Below are 24,725 nucleotides of genomic sequence, written 5' to 3' on the forward strand. Positions count from 1 at the left end.
GGAGGCGGGCCGGGCCCTCGCCTCGCCGCCCCGCCGGCCAGCCCCGCGTCGCACCAGCTCCGAATCGGCGGCGACGCAGAGCCCACGGAGCCCCGGGGCGCAGCGTGCGGGGCGGAGGAGCGCGGCTGGATGCGCGCCGCGGGCGGCTGCGGGCTCCCGCGGGGGGCGCCCGGCCGCTCCCGTGCGCCTCCAGACTGCGGGCGCGGCGACCGCCGAGCCCAGAGCAGCTCCCGCCGGCCCCTTCCCCCTCCCGCCCCCGCCCCCGCCCCCTCCTCCCCCCCTTAACATCTCCTCCCTCCCCCCCCCCCTTCCCTTCCTTCCCTCGGCCCCGCGCGCTCGCTCGCTCGCTCGCTCCTCGCCTCGCTCTCCCCTTTAAACGCCCACTTCGGATGGGGAAAGAAGACAACTTGAAGTCAAGTTGCAATTAACTTCCGCGGCAGCCGCAGCTCCGGCGGCGGCGGCACCAGAGGCAGAAGCCGCCGCCTCGGAAGTCCGACGCCGGTGCGCCCGCCCGGGGAGCCGTTCCCGGTCTCCGGCCCGCACCCGACAGCCACCGCCACCCCCAGCGCCCATGCCTGAGTGAGTTCTGCTCCTTTGCCTCTCTTTTTCTCCCTGCGCTTGCTCTTTTATCGCTGTCTCTCTCTCTCTCTCTCTCTTTTTTTTTTTCCGGGATCGATCCAAACTTCTTTGTAGCACCCACTCCTGGCGCCCCTGGTTGGGGCGGCTCGGCTCCCCTCTCGTGGGCGCTGGCGGCAGGGGTCTGTCGAGCCCCTTCTGTCGCTCGCGCTGCCGGGTCCAGGGGTGGGCCGGCAGAGTGAGGGAGAGCACGCGGGATGGGGGGGACTCGAAGATGCCATCCGTCCTCTCTCCCAGGGTGCGGGCACCCTCACACACCTGCCCGCCCGACAGACCCCGGCTGCACAAACTCCTTCAGGTCGTCAGCGTGTGACCCCTTTCGGATGAGAACAGGGGAGTAGGGAAGACCGAAGGAAGCCTCCGGAGAAAGGGAGAGCCTCTCGGTGCCCCTCCGAGCCGGGCTGGCAGAAAGGTGCCCCGAGGAGGACGCTGGGGAGTGGAGACGCTCCCCCCTCCCGCCGGATCGCCAGTCCGCTCAGCATCCTTCCCCGGTCCCGGTCCGCCTTCCTCCGCCCCCCGCCCGCGCGGCCGGTTGGGAGCGGCGGCGGACAGGGACCTGGGAAGTTTGTGGCAACTTCTCCTGCCCGGGAACCACTCGGGCGCCGCCGGGGCGCTCAAGTGGGAGCCGGGAGTTTGAAAGCCGCGGCACTCCGCGTTTCCAGTCCTCGCTGGCCGTGGTGAGACCGGTCCTGAGAAGACTCCTGGAGGGAACGTGGCTTTGGAGATGGGCCGGAGGAAGGGAGAGGTTGCTGCCCTCTTTGCAGGGACGGAGACATCCCTGAGCAGCCACGGGGGTCTCCCCTCCCGCGGTCCCGACCCGAGCGGGGCGGCTGTCTCCGTGCGCCCCGCTGGCCGAGGCTCCCGGGGCGGCGGAACGTGGGTTTGGGCAACCGCCGTGAGAGGGACGGTGCAGGCAGGTGGCAGGTCCAGGAGTGGCGCGCGCGTACCGGGCCAATGCACCGAGCAGGACTCTTGGGTGACTCCAGAATGCCAGGAGGGACTTTGGGCTCTTGCTGGAGGTTTTGGCCCGGACCTCCACCAGGGCATTGCAAATTTCACTTAACAAGTGTCAACCACAGGGTCCCTTCCCCAAGTGCCCTCGCTGGCAACTTTGACCTCTGGGCCCTTCCTCTGAACTTTCTCAGCGGCTTTCCGCTTTTCCAGGCAGACGGTGTAACACTTGGACTTCACGTGGTTGTAAAAGACGGAAAGCAGAAAGAGGTCCTGTTTTCAGGACAGAACCTGCGGTTCCCAGCCTGCATCCTTGGAGGCCAGGCCCCCTGACTTTCCCTAGAGGACAGAGTAGGGGGGGAAGAAGGAGTAAAACTACAAGGCTTAGTGCCAGGTTTTGTTCGAAGCAGTTCCTGAAATTTACAGGGTAACTCATCCCGCTGAAACTTCATTGAAATTGACACCCTGTCTACAGTGGATTTTTCTGAGATATCAGGAACGCAAGATTTATTCTGTAGTCAAATGTGGCTGCAACACCTCCTCCCCCCACCCCTCACTTTAAGACTGGAGAAAACCAAGGTTGAGGTGTTTTGCTCTACAAACCTTTAATCTGCTATGTGGTACTGGTGCTATGATTTAGCAGCAGTTCTTTATTTCTATTGCATATTATTTTAGTAGAACAGTAGTACATTCATATACTGGCTGCTCCAGTCTGCTGGCAAACATTAGCATTCAAGCTTACATTTTTGACAAATGTGCAGACAGGAATAGCATGAATAGGCATCTTAAATATTAACAACCTAAGCATCTGTTGTGAAACAGATTTAATATATTTACTCTGTTTTTCTCACATTGTTAGAAAAGGTTATAATAAGTGCATAATTTCAACTTTAGTTTGCAGAAGTAACTGGCTGCATCTTTCACTACCTCTCCAAGTGTTTAACACAATCACCAGACATAAATACTTTAATTAACTTGGTTAGGCACATTATTAAATAGACTTTAAACAATGTGCATACTATGTAACAGTAGCAAAATATGTATCGTATTTCTGCATATTTTAAATGACTATGCATTTTATAAATATACCAGGCATGTTTATTCTTCATCTCCATTTGACACTTATTACTTCATGTTTTTTTCTAATGGAAACAATATTTTAAATGTAGAGTTGTTCAGTCATACGCAATACATAATATGTAAACAGTAGCTATAAAATACAAAGCACTGTTAAATTTGAGCATGGCTACATGTAACAAGCTCGTACAAGAGAAATAAAAATCACTGCTCAATTTTGTATTCCTTTCTGAATAATGAATACAAATGATGTATAATAAAGAACAAATAGGGATTTCCCTCCTAAAGTACTAGTGCCTTAAAATGTGTGGGGGGTAGGAGGGATGGAAGGGAGGGGGAAGATAAAGAAAACCTAAAGAACTTCCCAAAGTCTGAATAGTTATTTCCAGAATCAATGCATTCCTCATTTTCCCACAAGCTGAAATATGTAATAAATAATAGTTCTTTGTATGTAAAAGTATTCAAAAGGAATGCCTTTTGTTTAGTTGTTGTAATAAATTAATATATTCTTTGGTTGATCATCTACAAAAGTGGGTCTTTTGTTTCTCAGCATCTTAAACAAGAACCACCACAAAATGAGCATTGGCTTATTTCTGCAAAGGAGTCTGTTGCCAGCCATGTGAACCTGCGACTTAATAAGATACGATATGCTGAGTGATGGTTAAGAAAGACTACATTACGTTGGCAAAGATGGAAATACCTGGAGGAGGTTTTGAATTATTTTTTTTCAGGTGACAGGTTGTGGATTGTAAATTAGGCCTAAAAGGTCAGGTGACAGGCACCTGTTCCTCATTATTGTAAAAATCTTCTGGTTACAAACTCTATTAAGCTAAAGACAACATGGATATACAGTGGGGACTCTATAAAGCACTCTAGTGGTTTGTCATCTGCTCTGTAAATTTCCAAAAGGGCCATACATAGATATGCCCTGTACACAGACACATCATTTCTTTCAAGATATGTTATCTTGGATGACTCTTATTAGTACTTGGGATTGGTGAAGTATGTAAAATAAATACATGTCACTGAATCAATATTCAGACCATATCCAGACATGTTGTAGTCCAATGCAAAAAATATTTTTAAACCCTTCTTTTCTCTTTACAACCCATTGATTATCAGAATGTGTTCATGTTTTAAAGAACAGCCTCCCCAAATTGCCTTGTATACTTTTTAGATCAGATGTGTCCCCATTTTAAATGATGCCATGAAATATTTTGCTCAGTACTTGTACGTAAGGAGAAAATTACTTGCTATATACTGTCATAGCGTTGTGGCATATAGAAAATGGGAAGAAAACCACATTTTATATGACTGCTGTTAGGAAGGGCATCGTCATCTGATCCTCAAGCTTGCCACTTCTCTCAGCAGAGCTCAGTGATGTTTCTGTTAGAAGCAAAGAGTATGATTTGATTTTCATGAATGGCTTACCTTTAGATATTTCAGGGAGCAGAACAAGCATACATATTGGATGGACCTAAGTAGCACAAGGTGACAACAAAAGTAAAGATGCCAGTTGCTTTTAATTAGCCAAGGAGGAGGATTTTGAGTAAATTCTGTAACTCAGATTATTAAATTCCATATTTAAATTTGTTCTTTTCTCTCTTTTTTTTTTGGGGGGGTGTGTTTGTACAGTTATTGCTTATTCTGTTAAGTATTTGGCTTTAGCATTTGTGGTCAGGTTACAGAGCAGTCATTACTCTTGCTTTTCAAATTGATTTGGTTTTCAAACTCCAAAAGTCTGGGATGATTTTAACAAATTGGTTTACATTTTGACAGAACAGAGTTAAGTTAATTAATAGATCAGGCACGAAAAATCCTCCACGGTAGGGTGTATTTTCTGGTAAAATGAAAGTTATGTTTCAGCATGATGAGCATCAGGCTTCAGTAATCTGTTCCTCGTGTGGAATGAACACTTCCTACTTCGAGCTAGCAGGCACCTACTGTTTATTTACGCTGCATTAAACTGACAGCTCAGCAATCAGAGGAAAAATATTACTTACCTTCCTGAAGTAAGTACCAGTTTATAGGTTAGTGCACGTATTTATATTCCTGTCACCACTAAATAACGGCTCTGTCTCCATTTTAATATCTACCTGTGCTATAATCCAGGGCTTCAGACTCTTCCTGGTTGGGGGTAGGGGTTGAAAGCAGGTTTTCTTATCATTTCCCAGTGGCAAAACCTTAAAGAAAAGTAATTTCATCTCTGTCGTGTGAGAACCAGCTGGAAGAAATGTTACTTTACATACCTCAACTGTAACATCAAAACCCCCAAAGAATCTGCATGCCCCTTAAAATAGTCATCTGTTAGAGCAACCTCAGGACAAATACGTTCAAACACATTCAAGAGTGTGTTTTCTAAATTGACTTTCTACAAAGTTCCAAATAGGTTACTTAAGCGCTTTGATTACTTAGATAATAACTTTGATAAAGTGTCTTCCTTTCCAAGTCTAAGATGGAATGTTTCAGTTTTTACTGGAAATCTTCAAATATAAGTGCAAAGTGGGGCTCATTGATTGCTCGGTACTGTTGGCTTCCCTCTGAAAATATTCTTGCCTCCTTTCCTTTTACTCTATCAACCTTACAATATGGGTGATTTCAGCTTTCTTGTAATACTAAATGAATTTGTTGTTTTTCTTTTACAATTAAAATCCCTTCTCTTTCAAACTCCTGGAAACATCAAAACACTGCTAAAGTTGAATTCTAAAACTTATGGTTAACTTGAGAAAATTCTTATTTTCACTTACATTCTGTAAGTCCCTCTTATATTCATCGTCTACACACAATTGGCAATCTCTAATCACATATTTCATTGACATCAGAGCAGAATGTGGTCTTAATACAGCATATAAATCAAATTTGTTACACAAGGCTCTTCTGCTTCCCTATACCAAAGAAAGAGTGTCTACTATGGTAATTTATATATAGTTCCTAAGTGCTATTCTCAATGGTAAGTCTATTTAAACTTGATGTCTTCATAGAGTGTGATCAGCACATTAACACACATTATTTAATACTTTTGAACTTATGCCAATGGTACCTTTTGCTGTTTATTTCTTTTAAAGTCTTTTTAAGATCAGATATTTCATTTCAGAGTAAATAGATACAGATTGTGTGTCTATGTATTCAGGGTGAGATTTAGTGGCATAGCATTTCTCCAGCATATTGGCCTATTTTTTATTCTTTCAAATTATTCTTTATCACTTCCACTGATGTTGCTGTCTGAGGCTTGGTTCGTAATAGAAATTCTAATCATCTCTTTCAATGGACTTTCAAACATGTAGTTCAGCTTAGGCAGTGATCTAGTTTAGTTATGCGAGACGGAAATGAGTTAGCTGGTACCCTGGCATTTATGTGCCTAGATTCTCCTGAAATTTCAGTCCCGTTATTTGACATTGGGTTGTGAAGTGTCTTGTAATCAAAAATGAAGACGTGGTTCCGTTTCCAGTGGTGGAGGAAAGGTCTTTGCTGGATAAAACATTGAACTGTGCACTATTTTATGACGCTCGCCACTCATTTTAGAACCTGCCTGTGATTGCACACATTTTGAGTACCTCGGGCTGCAGGCCCCCCAAACGAAGCTGAAAGGCTTGCAGAAGAAGCGGATGTCAGGCTGCACCTGGTTGTGCCTTTACAAGGATATCCGTGGATCTGCATTGGCCCCCCCCCCCCCGTGCTGTACCCCTCCCCCCCAGGTGTGCAGGAAGTGGAGGGCGTTGTACAGGGTGAAGTGGGTGGACTCTACCCAGAGCTATGACCTGATTTGTGACGCACCCTCAGAACTGCAGTAATGGTCCAACTGCTTCACAGGCAACTGGTAACCACCTCATTTGGGGATGCTTCTGCCTTGCTGAGCACTGCCAGAGAGAACTTCCCTCACTGTCACCTCATCAAAGGCTACCTTTTGATAGCTCTCTTGTAGGGCTAGATTCGGAGAGCAGCTTCTGATATTTGGAGGGTAAGCGCCAGAAACGTTCCTATCCATTCCATGTGGAGAAGCAGGGCTACAGCCCCAGGGAGGGACAGGCATTGAGTGTCGGGTGGGGGGGGGGTCTCTGTGTTGGGATGTTGCTTTTTCTCAGCTAGAGATGATTTGAGACCAGATACCAACACAAATTTTTCAGTGGGCTTTCTTTTTTTTGGGGGGGGGGGGCGGCGGGTGGCAAAATAGGGTAGGAAGCTCCCACGGGAAGTTGCTAGACGGATCTTTCCTTGAGATATTTAAAGAAAAGGGAATTCTTGAGATGCAGTTTTCCAGGAAGCCAGGCATATAGTAAACTTGATTGCTAGATGTTCCTTTCTAGTCTTACTCAATGGTTTCTGTAATGCTGTTAAGAGCATGTAAATGAGAATTTGGCCTTTCACCGTTTATAATGTTAAGGACTTTAAGGTAAAAGAGGTTTTATGTTATAAATATTTCATTGTAATAATTATTATAAATAAAATAGAACCCAGTGTACACAGATATCCTTTGAAATGGAGATAGTCTTGAATATAGCAAATCCATAATTAGCTGTTTGATGTTGAATGCAATTGAGTTTTCTTGTTCCAGTGAACTAGACAATGGAAAATCATTGGGAATTAACAACACGGCTATGTGATTCTTGATAAAGCTAACCTTTCTTTCCCCATTCAAGTATATTATCAGTGAATGAGGGGCTAAACTAAAATGCTTACACTTGTAAATTTTAAAAGGATATACGGAATTGGTAAAAGAATCCTAGTGTTTTTCATTGTGTCTTTACCCATTGAAATAATGCCTAGGTATCCTATTTAATGTTAGACAGATCTCTTCAGACTATGGGAGGAAATAACAATATTTTAATCGCTGTGCTTTATAAAACAAATCTTAGAGGTGGGCTCTTTTGGGTGGTTGAAAAAGACTCAAAAACAATTTAGAACATTATCTTAAAAGTCAAAAAAATGACAGCCTTACTTTGTATGCAGTCATTGTATTTTAATAATACTGTACGCTTATTAGTGTTATTAGAGCAGTAGACAGTTAATTACAGCCTTTTCTGAGACATGTTAACTCTATATTAACAGCCATGTAAAAAAGAAAGAAGAAAGAATGATGTATATGCTTACCTACAAGCTGCTGCTTGCTAGACTCTTAAAAATATTCTTTTAGAATGTATGCAGTCAGATTTTTGGTCCAGAATCATCAAAATGGTTTCTACTAAAACAACTGAATTTTAGAACTTTTCACTGGGATACAAAATTTTCTCCCTGCTTTTCTTTTTTTCCTTTCCTTGTAATGGGTATTGGTTTGATCACTTTTGCCAGTAGCAGAAATTGCTGTCCCTCAGCTGTTTTTACCTTTCCCACATTATATTTTGAGATGCCCACATTTTCTTGTTTTCTGATGACTTTGGCCAACCCACACCATGAAGAGCTTATGGAGTTGATTGAGTCCCTCTTGATACTTGTATTTTGTGGAATCATTTTAGTCACTGTTCCTTGATCCAAGTTACGTTTCCTTAAAATGCTCCAAAACCTTATACTTAAGATACATGTGAGCAGTTGATCACAACAGTAGTTCTAAGACTATTTTATTTTCCAGATTTCAAACCTGGGTTTTTGCTTTGGCTTTTGGCATGGCAGAATGATGGGGGACTGACTACCCAGAGGAGTTTGAAGCGGGACTTCGCCTTACTTAGACGATTGCATCAAATTGGTTAACTCTGTGAATTCCCTTGGTTAATTTGGACACGAGGACCTTGTAGCCATGTAATATAGCCCTTAAAATTGCACTAGTATGCCCAACTTTTTAGGTGCTGCTTATATTTACTTCAGTAAGACATTAAACTACAAAAAAAAATTCACTGTAAGGTGCATATCTCTGTTATATAAAATAGGAAAAAGTTCACAGTTAGTATTCTGTGCCTTGCATAGTGAGCACTCATTAAAGATTTGCAAAATTAATAATAAAACAGCGAATTTAGCTTGTGCTGCAATAATGATTTAATGGGGGGCAGGGGGGAGACCTTTCTCTCTAAGTTTCTGTTTTTACTGGGGTTATCTGAACACTTAATCTGCACATGTCCGGCTTTCTGGATAATTGAATGTTTTTCTTCTTAACTATGTGCTCTGTCATTTTTTTTGACAGTAGCACTGGGGTCTGTTTCATTCTCATTGTCTGACCTCAAGGATTAGGTGAAGTGTCTCTGTTCAGGTCTGTGGTCCCTTGGTGTTTGGTTGTGGTAGCAAACTGTATTAGAGTCAACACAGAGCACTCCCCTAGGTTTGTACAGTTAGGCCACAATGATCTTTCTGATATTCTGGGACCAAAAATACTATTTACCAGTGGCCCAAGGCTTGTGGACCTCTACCTATTCTTTCCTACAATAATGATTTTGTTCAGGGTCCCATTGCAAAAATATGAGCCATGGTTACTGCATACAAATATATTTTTCATTTTAACTCTATGTATTGCACTTTTAAATGTTTTAAGATTTAGGGTATTTATATTAATGAACATTTCACTCTATTCCTTTAAATTAATACTCGAATTCCAATGGGGTTGCATTAGTTGCATTTAAAACATTCTGAAAAGTTCTGGGCATTCTAAGAAAGTTATCTTAAAAAAAAAAACACTTCCTCTTTAAATTTATTTTCTTTTAAAAACATGTGTGGGGCCCTAACTGGTTTGGCTCAGTGGATAGAGCGTCTGCCTGTGGACTCAAGGGTCCCAGGTTTGATTCCGGTCAAGGGCATGTACCTTGGTTGCGGGCACATAGTAGGGAGTGTGCAGGAGGCAGCTGATCGATGTTTCTCTCTCATCAATGTTTCTAACTCTCTATCCTTTTCCCTTCCTCTCTGTAAAAAATCAATAAAATATATTTAAAAAAAAAAAACATGTGTGGGGCTATTTTGCAAAACAGTCCTATTTAGTTACAGAAAGGAAAGTATTCTTAAGTGGTACACTGCTGTGTGACCTATTCCATTACCATGCACATTCTGTCTCTTTAAAAACAGTCTCCTCTATTTGCCCTATTAATTGTTGATATGTTGCCATCCACGAGACAAAAATTAGAGCTGTAATTAAATAATCATGTGATGCTCCTTAGTGCCAGTGAGAGCAAACTCATTTTTCCAGGCCCTGATGGTCACTGATTATTGTATTACTACTGGCTTGCCTTATTTTTTTTCTTCATGATTCTCTATCTGTAGATTACCTAACTGCTGTCATTCTTTTCAAAATTAAAGAAAGTAGAGAACATTCAGCCTTAATTGGCTAGACGTCCTCAGAGATGTAAGGTAGACGTACCTTTTTTTGCTTTTGGTCACCTGGTAGGTTCTTTTGGGAGGCTACATCAGTAGTGTGGTTGCCTGCCATTTAATTTACACTGGTGTTTTGGCTGGGATGGAGGCATATGGGGAATGCCAGGAGAATTACAAAAGGAGCTGGGTATTAAAATTCAGAAATGATTAAAATTGAAATAAAAGGATGCTGCTTCTTTGCCAGTACTCTGGCAGTCATAATGACACACAGAGATTAGTTTCCACCTTCATCTTTTCCTTCTTTCTCATTTCCTCTTGTTTATTGTTGACACATTTTCCTTATGTCTGCCTCCTGTCTCTGTATCTTTTTGCACCATTATGCATTCCTACTTCTCTCTCTTTCCTTAAGCAGGGAGAAGCCTACTTAACCTTATTATAACAATAACAGAATAGGTTATTAATATTTAATATGCACATGATTAAAATTTCTCTCCCTTAAACATAGGTCAGCTGTATTATTATTAACCAGCATGTAATTTTTCATTTAAAATATTCTTATTCTGCCCTTGCTGTTTCGGAAATGTGGTCTACTTGAGTAGTGATTTAATACCTAATGTTTGGAAAACTGTGGTGGGCTAGTGAGAAAAGAACTTACCAGTCATGGATAATCAATTATGCATGAATTCAAATGTAACAGATGGAATCTGGTGAGTTAAAGTTTCTCTTTGCCTTAATGGTGTGTGTTTTTTTTTTTTTTATTTGTTTGTTTGACACCTGTCTCCTATATAGATAAACATCTCATGTAGCAAGTGAGAAATTTTCTTATATACTTATATTCTCTTTAAAGTGAACTTGACTTTTTAAATTAAATTAAAGGGCAGATAATTTTTTCATGTGGCCTTAAAGATGATCAGATTATTTTCCATCACTTTATAGATACAGAAGCCGACCCTGTTTGACCTATGAAGGTTCACTCAGCTAGCTAGTAGAGGAAGAAGCAAGCCCCAATCCAGGCTCTCTGCCTTCTGTCCACTACTTTACCCACTGTCCTTTATCCTCTTTTGTGGGAGTTGCTTAATAATAGAGGCGCTACACTAACTCTGGGTCCTAAAGAATTTCCAATGAAGACTGTGGTAGACTAGTTTCAAATTGTGTAATCTACATGCAAACGGTACCTGTGAACATATATCGTATTATGTTGAATGCATGTTACGTCCACTTTTATTCATACTTGGATATTGGCCAAACAATTGAATTTCCCAAATCTATAGAGAATGCCCCAACATTTGCTTTATATCCTAACTTGCCGCACATGCCTTTACACCTGCAGTGTTGTAAATTTTTAGTGACAAGACCCCTTTGTGCAAAGCAAACTAATTTTTGAAGCCTTGTTATCTTCATGGAGATATAAATTTTATTTTAATTAAGTATAGTGTGAATATATAGTGTTTTTTCAGTTGTAGAAATAATACAATGATAGGTATTGTCCATCTTTAAAGCAATACAGTCACAAAATAATTTCAAGCTGGTTCCCATCAAGATTTTTTCATAAATATGCTGTTTGTTTCTCTCAAGTGTATTCATGTGTATATTTTTTTTAAAATACAAATGAAAATAGTCTTTACAGAATAAAAATGATTAAAAAATAGCCTCAAGGCTCACTTGTTCTGTTTTTATAGTTATACAGAAGCATTATTTATCAACTTTTTGCTTCATATTAGCTGGAAATTTGCATATATATTTATAGTTCATGTTAGTTACTTAATGAATTAAATCCCACAATAAACACACTAATAGATAAAGAGACACCTGAAAAATAGGTAACTTGATATGTCTAGCTGCAGCTATACTGTGAAACTATTTTTGTAGTATTTTATTTATGCTTTTATATGTAATATATAATTTTAGTTTGGCTTTCCTATGTATTAATGTTGCTTAATCATGCATCAAAAATATATATGTAGGTATGAACTTCCATAAGATATAATTTACACATGAATTTCCAATACATTAAAAACTTCTTCATTCATAAGGAGGTTCCCTAATGTAAAATAAATATGAAATCAGTAAGAATAGATGATAGGAAACAGAATACAGGACAATATGTTATAGAAAAAGATGATATAAAATTATTGCATGCTGAAGTAAATACTTTAATCCTAATTATTATCACTAAAAAGTGACTGGAAATTAAATTTGAAAGGCTTTTAGGCTTTTTTTAAACAGACATTATATTTTTATTTAAAATTAGAATTTAAAGTCTTTATACAGAGACATTTTACAAATTATTACATAGACTAAATTTATACAATTGTTACACATCTGGGGCTGTACTGCATGGAAATGTTCATCACTCTTAAGTACTGTTAATTGGAAGGGTCTACTATTTTAGGAATATAGTTAATTTTTACTCATTTGAAAAAATATCCAAAAAGAACTTTTGGACTTTATGTACTCTTGTTTGTTTGTTTCTGTTTCATTCTCATCTCTTGCAAAAATACAATAGTACAGAATAAAATCTGAAAATAGAACAGTTTTCTTGCATTATAGGACCATCAAATTACCTACTTTGGGTGGGATCTTGGTCTCTAATTACAAATCCATGTTAATTATCCTTGGGTCAGGTATTCATCATAGGAATTAATTATCTTGCATAGGCTGGACTGTGGCTGTTGGCGGGTAAGGACAAAGCAATGGAAGGTTGTCGGTGAACATGGGGTTGTTTAGTATGTTGTAGCTCATTGTTGTTCTCCTTGGCATGATATTTTCATGATAATATATACCTGCCAAACTTAGGAATAGGTGAAAGATTGGTTTGTTTTAGTTTTTTCATTGAAAATTTTTAAATTGGGGTAAAAGATATATAACATAAAGTATGCCTTTTTGACAATTTTTAAGTGCACAATTCAGTGGCATTAATTCTATTCACACTGTTGTGGAACCATCAACACAATCTGCTTCCAAATCTTTTCCATCATCCCCCATAGAATGTGCTTTACTTCTGAATTAACTTCTCCCTTGCGACAACAAATTTCAAGCATGATAATGGAATTTAGCCCCAGTCCAGGTGTGATACAGTTGTTTCTGGTGGTGGCTTTCCTTCCTGATGGACAACTCCTGTCCATTGCCTTGTGGTGATGGGCACAGCAGTACAATATCAGAAACTCCCTTTGGCTAATACTCCTCCCAAAGTTCTGAACTAGGAATCAGGTGCATCAGATCCTCAAACTGTTTCTCCCTCCAGTTAAGCCAGGAAAGATTAGTGATGACATTCACATCACTAAGAAGATTTGGTTATGTCTTGGCTAAAACGGTGGATTGGGAATAGGCTGCTGTTTGACTTTGTTGGAATTAAAATCCCCTGAGCTTCCTGAGAGTATTGCATGGCAGCTAGCGCTGTGAGGACCTGTCACTGGCTCTTGGGAATGGACCTTGTGAATTCGTCAGTTCTGCCTAAGTGCAGCGACTTAGTCTGGAAATAAGTGGAACAGTTTTCAGCTGTTCAAGGAGAATCTCACTCCAGGCTGAAGTTCTTTTTTCGGGAGAAAACTCATGCTCAACTATGTTGACAAAAGAAATAGAGGAAACGGGGATGCTTCTGGCTCCAGCAAATAATAGGCTGGTTTTAGAACTTTACTTCCATGTGTAATTTTGTGGTTAGTCACTTATGTCTGTGATGGTAAATCACATACCTTTACAGGATTTCTGGCACCTTAGTAAATCTCAAGCAAGTGCAAAATGCTGATTTATCTTGGTTCCTCAAATGGCATTTCTTTAACTGACAAATCAATGATCTAATAACTTGTCCTCCTCCTCATCATCCTTTTTATTTTTTTTTAATTTAGTGGCTTGCCTGCACATATATTCCTTAAATTTTGGAGAAAGTGCTGGTCCCAACACAATTTTAACTTTTCCAAGTGAACTCAGGATTGGCTTAAAAACTTCACTTGAGGATGCCCTAGCAGGTAGTATATTTGATTTCCTATCTTCAAAATATTACCTAACCCAGTGGATGCCAATCTGGGCTGTAATTGGAATCACCCTGGGAGCTCTAACCAGCTGAATGCCTGGCCATTGCAGTGGGGTGGAGCATGGACCTCTGGGTTATGGAAGGCGCTCCTCAGGTGATGTTAACCTGAAGCCCATTTTGGGAGCCACTGAGCTAACTTCTGATCCCAGCACCCGGCTTTACTTTCTAAGACGTCAAGACTCTTCCTAAGATTTCGTATAAAAATAGTTCTAGAGTTCCTTTCCCTGTGATGGCTGGCACTTGTGAGAGACTCCAGAAATACAGATGTAAATACACCCTCAAGGTGCTCACAGACTTGCAGTTTGGAGGGGCAGACATGTAAATAGGAAGGTCACACTGAAGGACAGGTGGTAATGGTGGAGCATCAAGAGGATGTAAGGAACAGCTGGAGAAGGCTTTGGAAGGAAGAGTGGAATCAAGCTTCACTCTAAGAATATGGCAGAAGGGAGGCCCCAGGTGAGAAGCGGGAAGAAGGGCACTCCAGAAGCAATTCGGGGGGGAGGGGTTTTGGGGGGGGAATGAGGCAAGCTGAAACTGTAAGCATTCTGGTGGTGATATCTACACTAGAGGACTCAACAGCCATCATAGGAATCCTTCCCTCTACCTACTCAATTTTCGGATCTAAGTCTAGATAGAGATACCAGTTTTGATGGAGCTATTACCGTTGTGCCTTAAGGTTATGATCCATACTGATATCTATGGAAATAAAGGTAGTTTTCAAAATTTTTGCCCAATACATTTTTGCTAAAAACATACACACACACAAAGAAACAACAACAACAAATGGCGGGGGGGGGGGGGGGGGGGGAGGCTTGTAATATTTCTGGGTTTTTAGGCCCAGATAGTTTGTCAGGTTCTAGAAGCCAACTACAATGGTTCCTTTCCCTTACCCAGTTTTCCCAAAATTAGCATTAACATTGGCCTCCCTTTGCTCGGCTTTCATAATGACCTTTTTCTATTAAAACCATATCACAAATTACCGGTGGGTATTTACATCCACCCCAATGTAATTAGGAAACAACTCTTGATCACTATCAGTCTGGCTATAATGGAAACCCCACCTATTAGGGGAAAAAAACACCAAGAAAAAAAAAACAAAAACACTCGAAGCCCCATATTTAGAGTTGATTATCATTGCTCCGTTATCTCCCCTGAAACATATTCAAGCTTCTTGCTGTTATTTTCTGCGGTATACCATTATTTGTTTGGTATCTGGATGCCCTCCCAGTTTGAGTAGGTACCTACATTAAAGCTTCCAAAAGACCCATTTCTAATGGCAACTATGCTTATGTAATGTGGGGGTAGAAGTGAGGAAGCGGAATGACTTTGTGACTTTTAACTTCACCTATGAGCTATTGAAATGCTCGTGGAAAGCAGCATTTAGGCTAAATGCATATTATTCCAGATGTACTGTAGGACCCTTTCAAATACAGACTGTCTAGAAGTCGTCTTAAATTCGTGTGCAGTGGCACACAAGCCTCATTGCATGCAACTTTACAGATCTATGGGCTAATTCTAAAATGGAAAATGATTTCCATTTGGACATTATTAGAATGCCTAAAAGCCTCTCAGCACCTCTAAGCCTTCTGGCCAGGTCCTGGATTGACTTAGTCATCTTTAGAGAAGTTCACTAGGTAAATGCTGTCCAGTAGATCTTTCAGCAATGGTGGAAGTGTTTTATATCCTACACTGCCCAATACCCACCTAGAGCTATTAAACACTTGAAATGTGGAACTCACCTGTAAATTTTATTTAATGTCAGTGAATGTAAATTTAAATGATATAGCCACCTTCCCCACCATTACCTCCTTTTGCAGTTCTCTAGAAGGAATTGTAATTGCAATTAGCAGTGGGAGTTGGTTGCTAGTGACACTGAGCTTTTTGCTCTCATTTATTCATAATGTGAATATTGCAAGGACCGCATATGGATTCCTGGTAATGTGGCAGTGAGCAAGACACATGGTCTCTGTTCTCAGAGGGCTTACAGTCTAGTATGAGAGATACTTATTAGCCCAATAACTATCCAGCTTATTAATTCATTGACTGTGATGACTTACAAAAGAGAAATGCTAGAGGCTATGAGAGTATAATATGGGGGCTATACTTTCTGGTAAGATCAGTCAGAAAGTTTAATCAGAGTTTCGTTTGTTCACTAAAACAAGAAAAGCATGAGACAGCTTCCCTTCCCCCAGGTCAAGGCTGGGTCAAGCGGGCTGCAGGACCCATGGCTCTCAGAGTGGAAGTGTGCCTTGCCATGACCTCCAAAGATGTGGGGTCTGTCTGATTAAGCTGCATGCATACCCATATTGCAAACTTCTGAACTTGAGCAAGCAGATTCTGTCTTAAACTATGCAGTTGTGATGATGTCAGTCACAGATAAGATGTGAGAAGAAGGGTGCAAATGTTTACAGGATATTGCATTTCCTCTCCCAATATATGTTTTGACAGTGTTGTTTGGGCTCCAGCCCCAGCTTTTTCCTCTCTGCTCTTACAAATTTGTATTTGGTCTATTCAAGAAACGATGTGGAAATCAGTCCTGACATCCCAGAAAGACAAAATGAGACACATGACAGCGAAACATATGGCTCAAATAGACATCCTTATATGGCCAACACAGACCATATTCCCAGAAATTCATATATGGAAAACACCACCTGCAGCTAAAGCCAAAAAACAAAGAGTTGACACGACAAAAAAGAGCAATATGCTACGTAAATTGTGCTGCTTTAAAACATGTAGGGAGATAGCCAACTGTATTTGAATTTAAAAAGATGGGGGAAAAATGTCCTTAGGAAGTGCTATGGTGGTAAGCATTGCTTTGCTAACACAGTCACTGGCGGAGTTGCCATATCTTAAAAGCGTTCAAATTCTAAATGCTTTCTCTGTTTATTACAAATGTATGTGCTATTCAGAACTCTGAATGTGTTTTAATGCTTTCGGATATCTGCCTGCATATTTATCTTAATATGGTGCCATCTGAAAACATGCAGTAGTCCTTTCATTATTAAGTTAAAAAAAATCTTGTATATCTGTTCCAATATTTCATCTTTGCTACTCTTTTTGTAGCCAGTCTGAATGCCTTCTTATGGGATAAAAAATGGATGCGCTGTGGTACCTGTACATCACACATTAAATAGTTCATGTATTGCACTTGTACTATTTCATGTTCCTGAGGTTGCCTGTTTTGATATCTAGATTTATAAAGTTTACTTTGTTTTAACTTCTTCCAACACTTGCTTGCATCTTTATCTCCAGATATAAGATGCCTGTGTAGAATCAAATGTGTTTCCCCGCTTGATAATTTATCCTCATACATATCCTGAGTAGTGGCATTTTTCTAATTATCTTCTTTTTTTTCTCCTTTATTTTAACCTGGGTTTGCACTGACCAGTGCTCAGTGGCTATAATGAGTATTCTAAGGGGAAGATAATTTATAGTAATTAAGTTTATCATTGTCCTATTTGACTTGGGAGGGCATAAATCTCTGTGTACCACTTTACTTATGTCATTTCTTACAATCATACAGTTCTAACATAAAGGACGGGCTTGAGGGGAAGTGAGTATTTGTGAATAATAGATTCCTAATTGTACTATATTATTCTTTATAATAAAGTCACTGTTAGATATTTTATCCTCATTTATTCTGCTTATCATTTTCCAAGTCCATGTCCATCCTTATTACACACTTTTGTGTTTGAGAGTTAGTTTGTAATTCCTGAATAAAAGATGCTATTCAGATTTAAAGATTACTGTTGTAATTCCCACATTTCATTAGCATTGGCCAAGTCATTAGGAGCCTAAGGCAATCAGGAAGCTTTTTGTCTTATTTACTGTGTAAATGATGGGATAAACTTATTTACGATATTTTATTCACAATGTGTCTTAATATTGTTATTTTCAGTAACCCCTTTTTGGTCTTCTCTTTGCTCAAATTGTGTTTTTGCTCAAAAACTATTTTTCTTCTTTTAAAAACTCTCAACTTCAGGTGAAGTTGCATGGATAATTTTTTTTTTTTTTGTAGTCTAGAATTTTTCCTAGGTTTTTTTTTTTTTTTAATGTTGCTATTTTTGTAAATTTGTGCAGTGTGACACTAGAATGCACTGTCCCTACTGAAAACTAGGCAGGAAAGCATGTCAGGCATCACCAGTTTGAAGCAACTAGTCAAACATTCATCTTGGAAATTCCTAACTTAACCTATCATGTTGCAAAAATCATTATCGAGATAATTCACTGCTATCTGCTTTTCTTTTAAATATTTCCTTATTTGTTACATTTCTTATACTTCAATTAAAATATTCTTCTCCATATTTCCCCACATTTCAACTTTTAAAAATGTGATCTCATTTGTTTATTTTTCTTGTTTTGTGATGCTGTCGTTTTATTATCACATGTTCTTTTCTTTTGCTCAAGGCTTGGGTTTATATGAGCCAAGATTCATGGTTGCCTTCCTCGGTTTTGACTAACCTTTCCGGTTTGTGGGAGAAACTGGGGGGCCATTAGAGTGATATATTTTCATTGTGTCTCTCCTAAACTTGTCCTCCCCAGGAGGCCATTATTTCTTATACTTTATCTTCTACTTTACCTTCTGCTTTTCTTGGATTTCTAATGTAAACAGTCCCTGTAAGTGTGTATTGGTAGCTTTAAAGAGCTTCATTTGCATATTTTCCTCTTATCTCAGTACTTGTGTTAACTTGTTGCTTTTTTATGAGTAACACAATGTTTATGTGACTGACTTTTTTTTCTCTTTTCCTGACTAGTAAGTTCTGAAAATATAATTCTTACAACATTTTTGTTTTTGTCTAATGATTAAACTGCCTTCAGGGACTGAGATGCTAGTGCTCAAACCTAAGAGATAAACACTGCATCTCTTATTTGGGTGAGATTGTAATGTTCTTCTTTTTTTTTTTTAATAGGAATTACACTTAATAGATTATCTCCATTAGAGGATCTTACTTATGAGCTAATCACCCTTTACTGAACTGGGTAACTTACCCTGGATTGCAGAAGTATTTATTGCAACAACAGATGCATTTACCCACCCAAACTTTCTTGTCTTTCGCTGGTGTGAAATCAGTTTAAAAATGGTGGCATCTTTCCCTTTTTAATAACAAGCCAGGTCTCTCTTATTAAGTGACCCAAATTTTGTTGAACGCGGCCCCTCCGGGCCACGTCTGTCTCCCTCCAACGTGTGCTCGGGCTCAGAAGCGAGGGAGTTTTGAACCTACCTCTGACTTGGAGAGAAAGCTCTCACCCGTGTGGCTTTAACGTTGGCTCTAGAAATACTCGAGGACTCATCCTCTTGGAGGGTAAATATTCGCGAGACCGTTTTTAAAAAAAAAGATCTTGGCCTTTATTCCTCTGCAAATTGTTCCTGCACCCTCCGCGCTTCTCCGGAGAGCGCTCCCTCCGGATGGTCCCCTTTCAGCCACTCCCTCGGTCCCGGGGCCTCGGTGACCTGCGCCTCTCACCTGCGTGTCCGGGCCCCTCTCCCGCGGGGCCGGCGCGCCCTCCCCGCCTCTCCAGGTCCCTGGGCGCCCGCCGGCGGCGCTCCGGACGGATTCCTTTCTGTGGCTTTTGTGGCGCGTGGGTGGGTGGTGAGCTCCCCCCCCCCCCCGGCCCTCGCGCCCTCCTCCCCATCACTTTCACACACACCCTCCCCCCCCCCCACGCCCCGCCCCAGCCCCGCCGCCCCTCCTCCCGCGGCTCACTCTCGCACACCTGCCCCGGCCGCCCGCGCGGCGCGCGCTCCCCTCCCCTCCCCTCCCCGCCGGCGGCCGCGGCCAGGGAAGCCCCCTCGCCGCCTCCCCCTGCGCCCTCCCTGGCGCGCCCGGCGGCGGCCGGCGCTGGCCCTCGCGCGGCGCCCTGTTATTCTGGGTATTGTGTGTAATAAATGTCGGGCCGCCTCACTCTAATCAAGCTCATTACAAATTCCTGCGCGCCCGGGGCCGGAAACCGTGCGCTCCCCCCCCCCCTCCCCTTCCCGCACTCATTCACTAGTTACTTGTCTTTCTGCTTTTTAACTCGCCGCCCCCGCCCCCTCCCCCGATCCCGGCCCTCCAGCCCGGGTTTTAATCCCCATCCCTTTTCCGCCTTCTCCTTGCACCCTACTCTCCCCCCCCCCCCCCACCCCGCCGCCTTCCTCCTCCGCTCCGCACCCCCTTCCTCCTCTTCGCCCTCCCCGCTCCTCCTCCTCCTCCTCCGCCGCCGCCGCCGCCACTTTCTCGCTCGCTCCCGCTCCCCGGACGCGGCGGCTGAGCCGGCCCCGCTGGGGAAGGGCTCGGGGCGGCGGCGGCGGCGGCGGCGGGCGGCCGGGAGGAGGCTGCGTGCTCGGGGCTGGGGCTGCGAGCGGGGTGATTTTGTATTAAAATGAGGAGGAGGAAGAAGAGGCAGCCACAGCGGCGGCGGCGGCGGCAGGAGCAGCAGCGGGAGCAGCGGCGTGGAGGGCTGCAGCCCGGGCGGACGCGCGGAGCCGAGCTGGGCACGGCGGCGGCGGCGGCGGCGGCGGCGACAGCGGCCGGGATGAGTCAACTAATAATTTAATGGGGGCAGAGACGGCAGCGAGGGGGAGAGCGAGAGAGAGCGAGCGAGCGAGGGGGTGGGGGGAAGAGAGAGAGAGAGAGAGAGAGAAACAGCCCCGTCCGGGGACTGGCGCTCACACGCACACAGACGCGCGCACACACCTCTCCCCGTGCCACCCGGCAACCACCGGCCTCGTCACCGCCACAGCCACGGCCGCCCTCTAGCCCGCCCCGGGGACCGAGCCGGAAAGCCGGGGCGACTCCCGGGGACGCTTCCCACCCCCCTCTTGCATTTTGGGAAACTCCTCATCAGTTTGGTTGGGGTTCCTGCGTTTCTTTCCCGCCCCCCCCCCCCCCCCTCCCTAAGTCCCAGGGCCATTGTGGTGCTCCTTGTTTACCTCGGACTCCGGCCGAGTGAGAGCGTGGCGACTTTTTTTTTGGGGGGGGGAGGAGGGGAGGCGGGGAGTGTGTCGCTGCTGAGGCGGTGGAGGTGGCTGGGGGTGCCTTCTAATTCCTTCCTCCCTCTCCTGCCCTCCCCCGCCCCCCCCCCCAAACCCCTTCTCTCCCCTTCACTCACTCGGCTCCCCAGACGCTCGCAGCCCCGCGTCCATGGGCAGGGAGAGGGTCCTCGGGGCTGTCGTCGGCGAGGGCCGGATCAAAAGTGGCGTTTTAGTGCCTTTCCGGGCTTTTCCCGCGACCCCCTCGCCCCCCGCCCTCGCCGTGCCCCGGCGGATGCCCTCGGGGAGGGGGCGAGGCTGCGGGGAGAAAGTTTAAGGTTTGTTCGAACCAGACGCAATTGTTGGGGAGGGGCGGCGGGGGCGCGCGGTGGCCTTCCCCTCGCCGCGTCCTCCGGGGCCGGCGGAGAAGGGAGATTGCAAGTGACAGCCCGAGCGGACTTGGTGTCCCCGCACCGAAACCCCTGAGCGAGCTGAGGGAGGGGGCCAAGCGAGGGGGGGGCCGTGTCTCCCCTTTCTGGAGACCTTGTCCGCAGTGAATTTTTTTTTTTTTTTGCTTTTTGCTTTTCTTTCCTTTTCTTTTTGAAAGGATCCTCAGCCACCACCTCGCCTCCCCAGCTCCACCACCACCGTGTACAGGGTTTGCTTTGTTTTTTTACGATTCTTCCCCCAACGAATCACTTGTCAGATCAATTTTATCTTCGCCCTCCTCCCGACTTCCCACTCTCCCCCCCTCCCCCTTCGCAAACCCCGTTCTCCGAGGTTAGACATTTTAACAAACCCTATATGTTGTTTTTCGAATTGTGATTTTTTTTTTTTTAAAAAAAGCACTCTTCCCCCTCCGCCCCCCATGGCTACTCTTCTAGGCGTTTATTTCTGCCCTTCCCCCGCTTAGGGGGGCGGGGGGAAGGGGAAGAGAAAATAATACAATTTCAGGGGAAGTCGCCTTCAGGTCTGCTGCCTTTTTTTTTTTTTTTAATTAAAAAAAAAAAAAAAGGGACAGAAAACATCAGTCTTGAACTTCTCTTCAAGAACCCGGGCTGCAAAGGAAATCTCCTTTGTTTTTGTTATTTATATGCTGTCAAGTTTTGAAGTGGTGAGTTTCAGGTCGGTTTTGCTAATTTCACTCAGTAAAACTGCAGTGTTTCTGTTTCTAGATAGTACTTTGCTTCTTTGTCTCTTTAAAAGGTCACAGTGAAAGCTTGGCCTGGATCGTGCCGGCCATGTGGAATGGATAAGGGCATAATCTCTTCAAATGTGATTATGGGGTTCCTTGCGGGGGGGAGGGAGGCCATTTAGCCAGGAACTCCTTGAAAGGATCCCACATTGCAGCAAAAAAAAAAAAAAAAACGAAAACAAAAATGTTCTTGAAGCCGGAATTTCGTGCTTTTCTTTTTTTGTGGAAAGGGAAATAATCGCTGTGTCTCAGTTCACTGTTTCAGTCAGTAGTGATCACATATGGACTTGGTTTATGGGCTGGGAAATGGGGTTTTTGAGAAAGCCGCCTGCTTTCTGTGTGCCAACCAAACGTTACACGAAAATGGGCTTTAAAATGTGTAACTCACAAGAAACTCTTGAGCCTGGCATCTGTTGAGACGGAGTTAGTTCCTGGGCTGTCAGTCCAGCAGGCCCAGTGGAGACTGCTCTGTGCAGTTCCAAACGGAGGTTTGGTGAACTTTAGCCTTGGGCATAGAGTTTAAATGAGTAAATTGGGTGTTTTATGTGCATGTAATTTTGCTTTATAATGTAAAGCTTTTTACAAGATGACTGAGTGTTTAATTGACGCTTATGGGTGGGTATTGGGAGGACCATTTTGCATGACCTATATGATGTTTTGATTATCAATACATTAACTAAATTATCATCTATCAGTTTCACTTGCTGTATACTTTATAATGCTGCTGAGCCTCAAGACTGCTGAATGTGTTTTGTAGCATTAACTTTGATGCTGATGTCTACTTTTTTCTCTTTCTTTTTTCTTAAAATTGCCCCACGGGTGAAGTATTTTCTTTTCAAAGCATATGTTTTAAAATTCATTTTCTGCTCTAGGGTAAGGCAACCACTTTCAAAAAAAGCAGCTCTGTATTATAATCCACATGTAGCATTACAAAGAGTGTTTTGAATAAGTTAATAACCATTGCTCTCTAATTTGGGCTTTAGTTTAATATAATGGAGAAGAGTAATCTTGATAAAAAGTGGTTAAAAGAGGCACATTTATTGTTAATGAACCTCATAACCAAAAACAGATGGGACCTCGATCAATGGTAAACCTTCAGTTCTCAGCGTGCCACCCTGGAGTACAAGGATAAATAGCCATTATTTCTCAAACTTTAGAGTTCTTCAATTGGCATTCTTAAGGTTGCTTTTAAGCCTACAGATTACCATTGCCCCCTCCTCCCCATTCACCTCTTTTCTTGATTATAATGGACAGAGTAATCTATGGTTAAACAGAAGAAAAACATGCTTATAGAAAAGGCATGCTAATATAAGCTGGCTTTCAATAAATCGGATCTAAATAGCTTTTCCGGTGTAATAATTTTTTAAAAGTACAAGAGATGTCAAATTACTAGACAGCTGGAGGAAAGTAGTAATTATCATATTCTATGTGATTTTTTTGAAATATGATCTCTTCCCCCTTCGTATTGGTAAGCTCAGTACTTCAAGTACTATGAAAGTTCATAATTCCACTCACCTGTTCTTAGCAATTCTAGTTAAAACTATTTTAGAAGTGACTTGGATATTGCACTCATTGTTTTATCATAAACCGTATGAAAATTGATGTCCATTGTATAATTGAAAATAATTATAAAATTTTTTTGAAGTCAACCAAGATGTTAACTTCATTGCATACTGAGATTATTTTTGAAAACTGGCAATTGTGTTTTACCTAAATCAAGATTTTTAAAAAAAGCCAGTTTGGCACTTGGATCTAATGCTAATATCACAAAGTATTTTCACGTTCTTTGCTGTTTAAATTAAAGCATTCTATTACTAAAGTACTCCTAAATGTTAACTCTAAACATGTGAGTCGTAATGCTTCAGTACTTGGAATATTTGAACAAGTCCTCCACCTAACATCCATTTGCTTAGGGGTGAAATGATCCAATCACACATTTGAGCCAAGACTTAACTAGATATATAACAGGTCATGTAACTCTTGCAACTTTCATAGTAGAAAACTTTTTCTACAAATTAACCTGTAAAGCCACTGGGGAGTGTAAAAATTAGATGTTTGCTACCTTCTTTTGAGGTGGTATGTATATACGTGTATCGTTTTTTTCCTCATAAAAATTCAGCTATGTGTACAAATACATATATATATATACATATATATATATATATAATAACAGATTTAACTAATATTTTGGACTGATCATTTTTCCATCTTTGATTAAAGTGTTACTGTTTTGTTCTGTAAAGAGTTACTAATTTTTAAAAATTGGGACTGTATAAATGTAATTTATTTTCTTTCTGGCTATATTGTGGTGATTCTTGTTTTAGAAGTAAAGCCCATTCCCGCCCGCCCCCCCCCCCCCCCACTTAGTTTTGGTGGTAGGTCACAAATTAACCTTTTATTCACATGTGTTAATACAGTTTTCATAAATTAGCCTGTTAACTTGAATGGACATATGCTGTTATCTAGAAATATAGTAACATCTACATTATATTATATATCTAGCTGAGTAATCTTACAAATTATATTTGTGAAGAGAGATATCTAGGGGTAAAACATTTACATGATGTATATATATGTAAATACAGTGAGAGAGAGAGAGTGAGAGAGAGAGGGAGAGGGAGAGAGAGAGAGAAACACCCCCCACCCATCCAATTCTA

At 42.4% G+C, this 24,725-nt stretch overlaps 1 protein-coding gene across 3 annotated transcripts in view; it reads left to right on the forward strand.

The window, feature by feature from the left end:
- The first annotated feature begins 327 nt into the window (after positions 1–327).
- The window catches only part of SATB1 (SATB homeobox 1), a 100,998-nt gene continuing 76,600 nt past the window's right edge, over positions 328–24,725 (forward strand). For 2 of the 3 annotated variants that reach the window (XM_028129759.2, XM_008153436.3), the window contains exon 1: positions 21,889–21,987. The gene's annotated coding sequence lies outside the window, so the exon portion shown is untranslated. Of the gene's footprint in view, positions 580–21,888; positions 21,988–24,725 lie in introns of those variants that run through there. The other variant, XM_054708083.1, reaches the window with a different exon arrangement.

The sequence above is a fragment of the Eptesicus fuscus genome, chromosome 18, assembly GCF_027574615.1.
Source record: "Eptesicus fuscus isolate TK198812 chromosome 18, DD_ASM_mEF_20220401, whole genome shotgun sequence".
Lineage (NCBI taxonomy): Eukaryota > Metazoa > Chordata > Mammalia > Chiroptera > Vespertilionidae > Eptesicus > Eptesicus fuscus.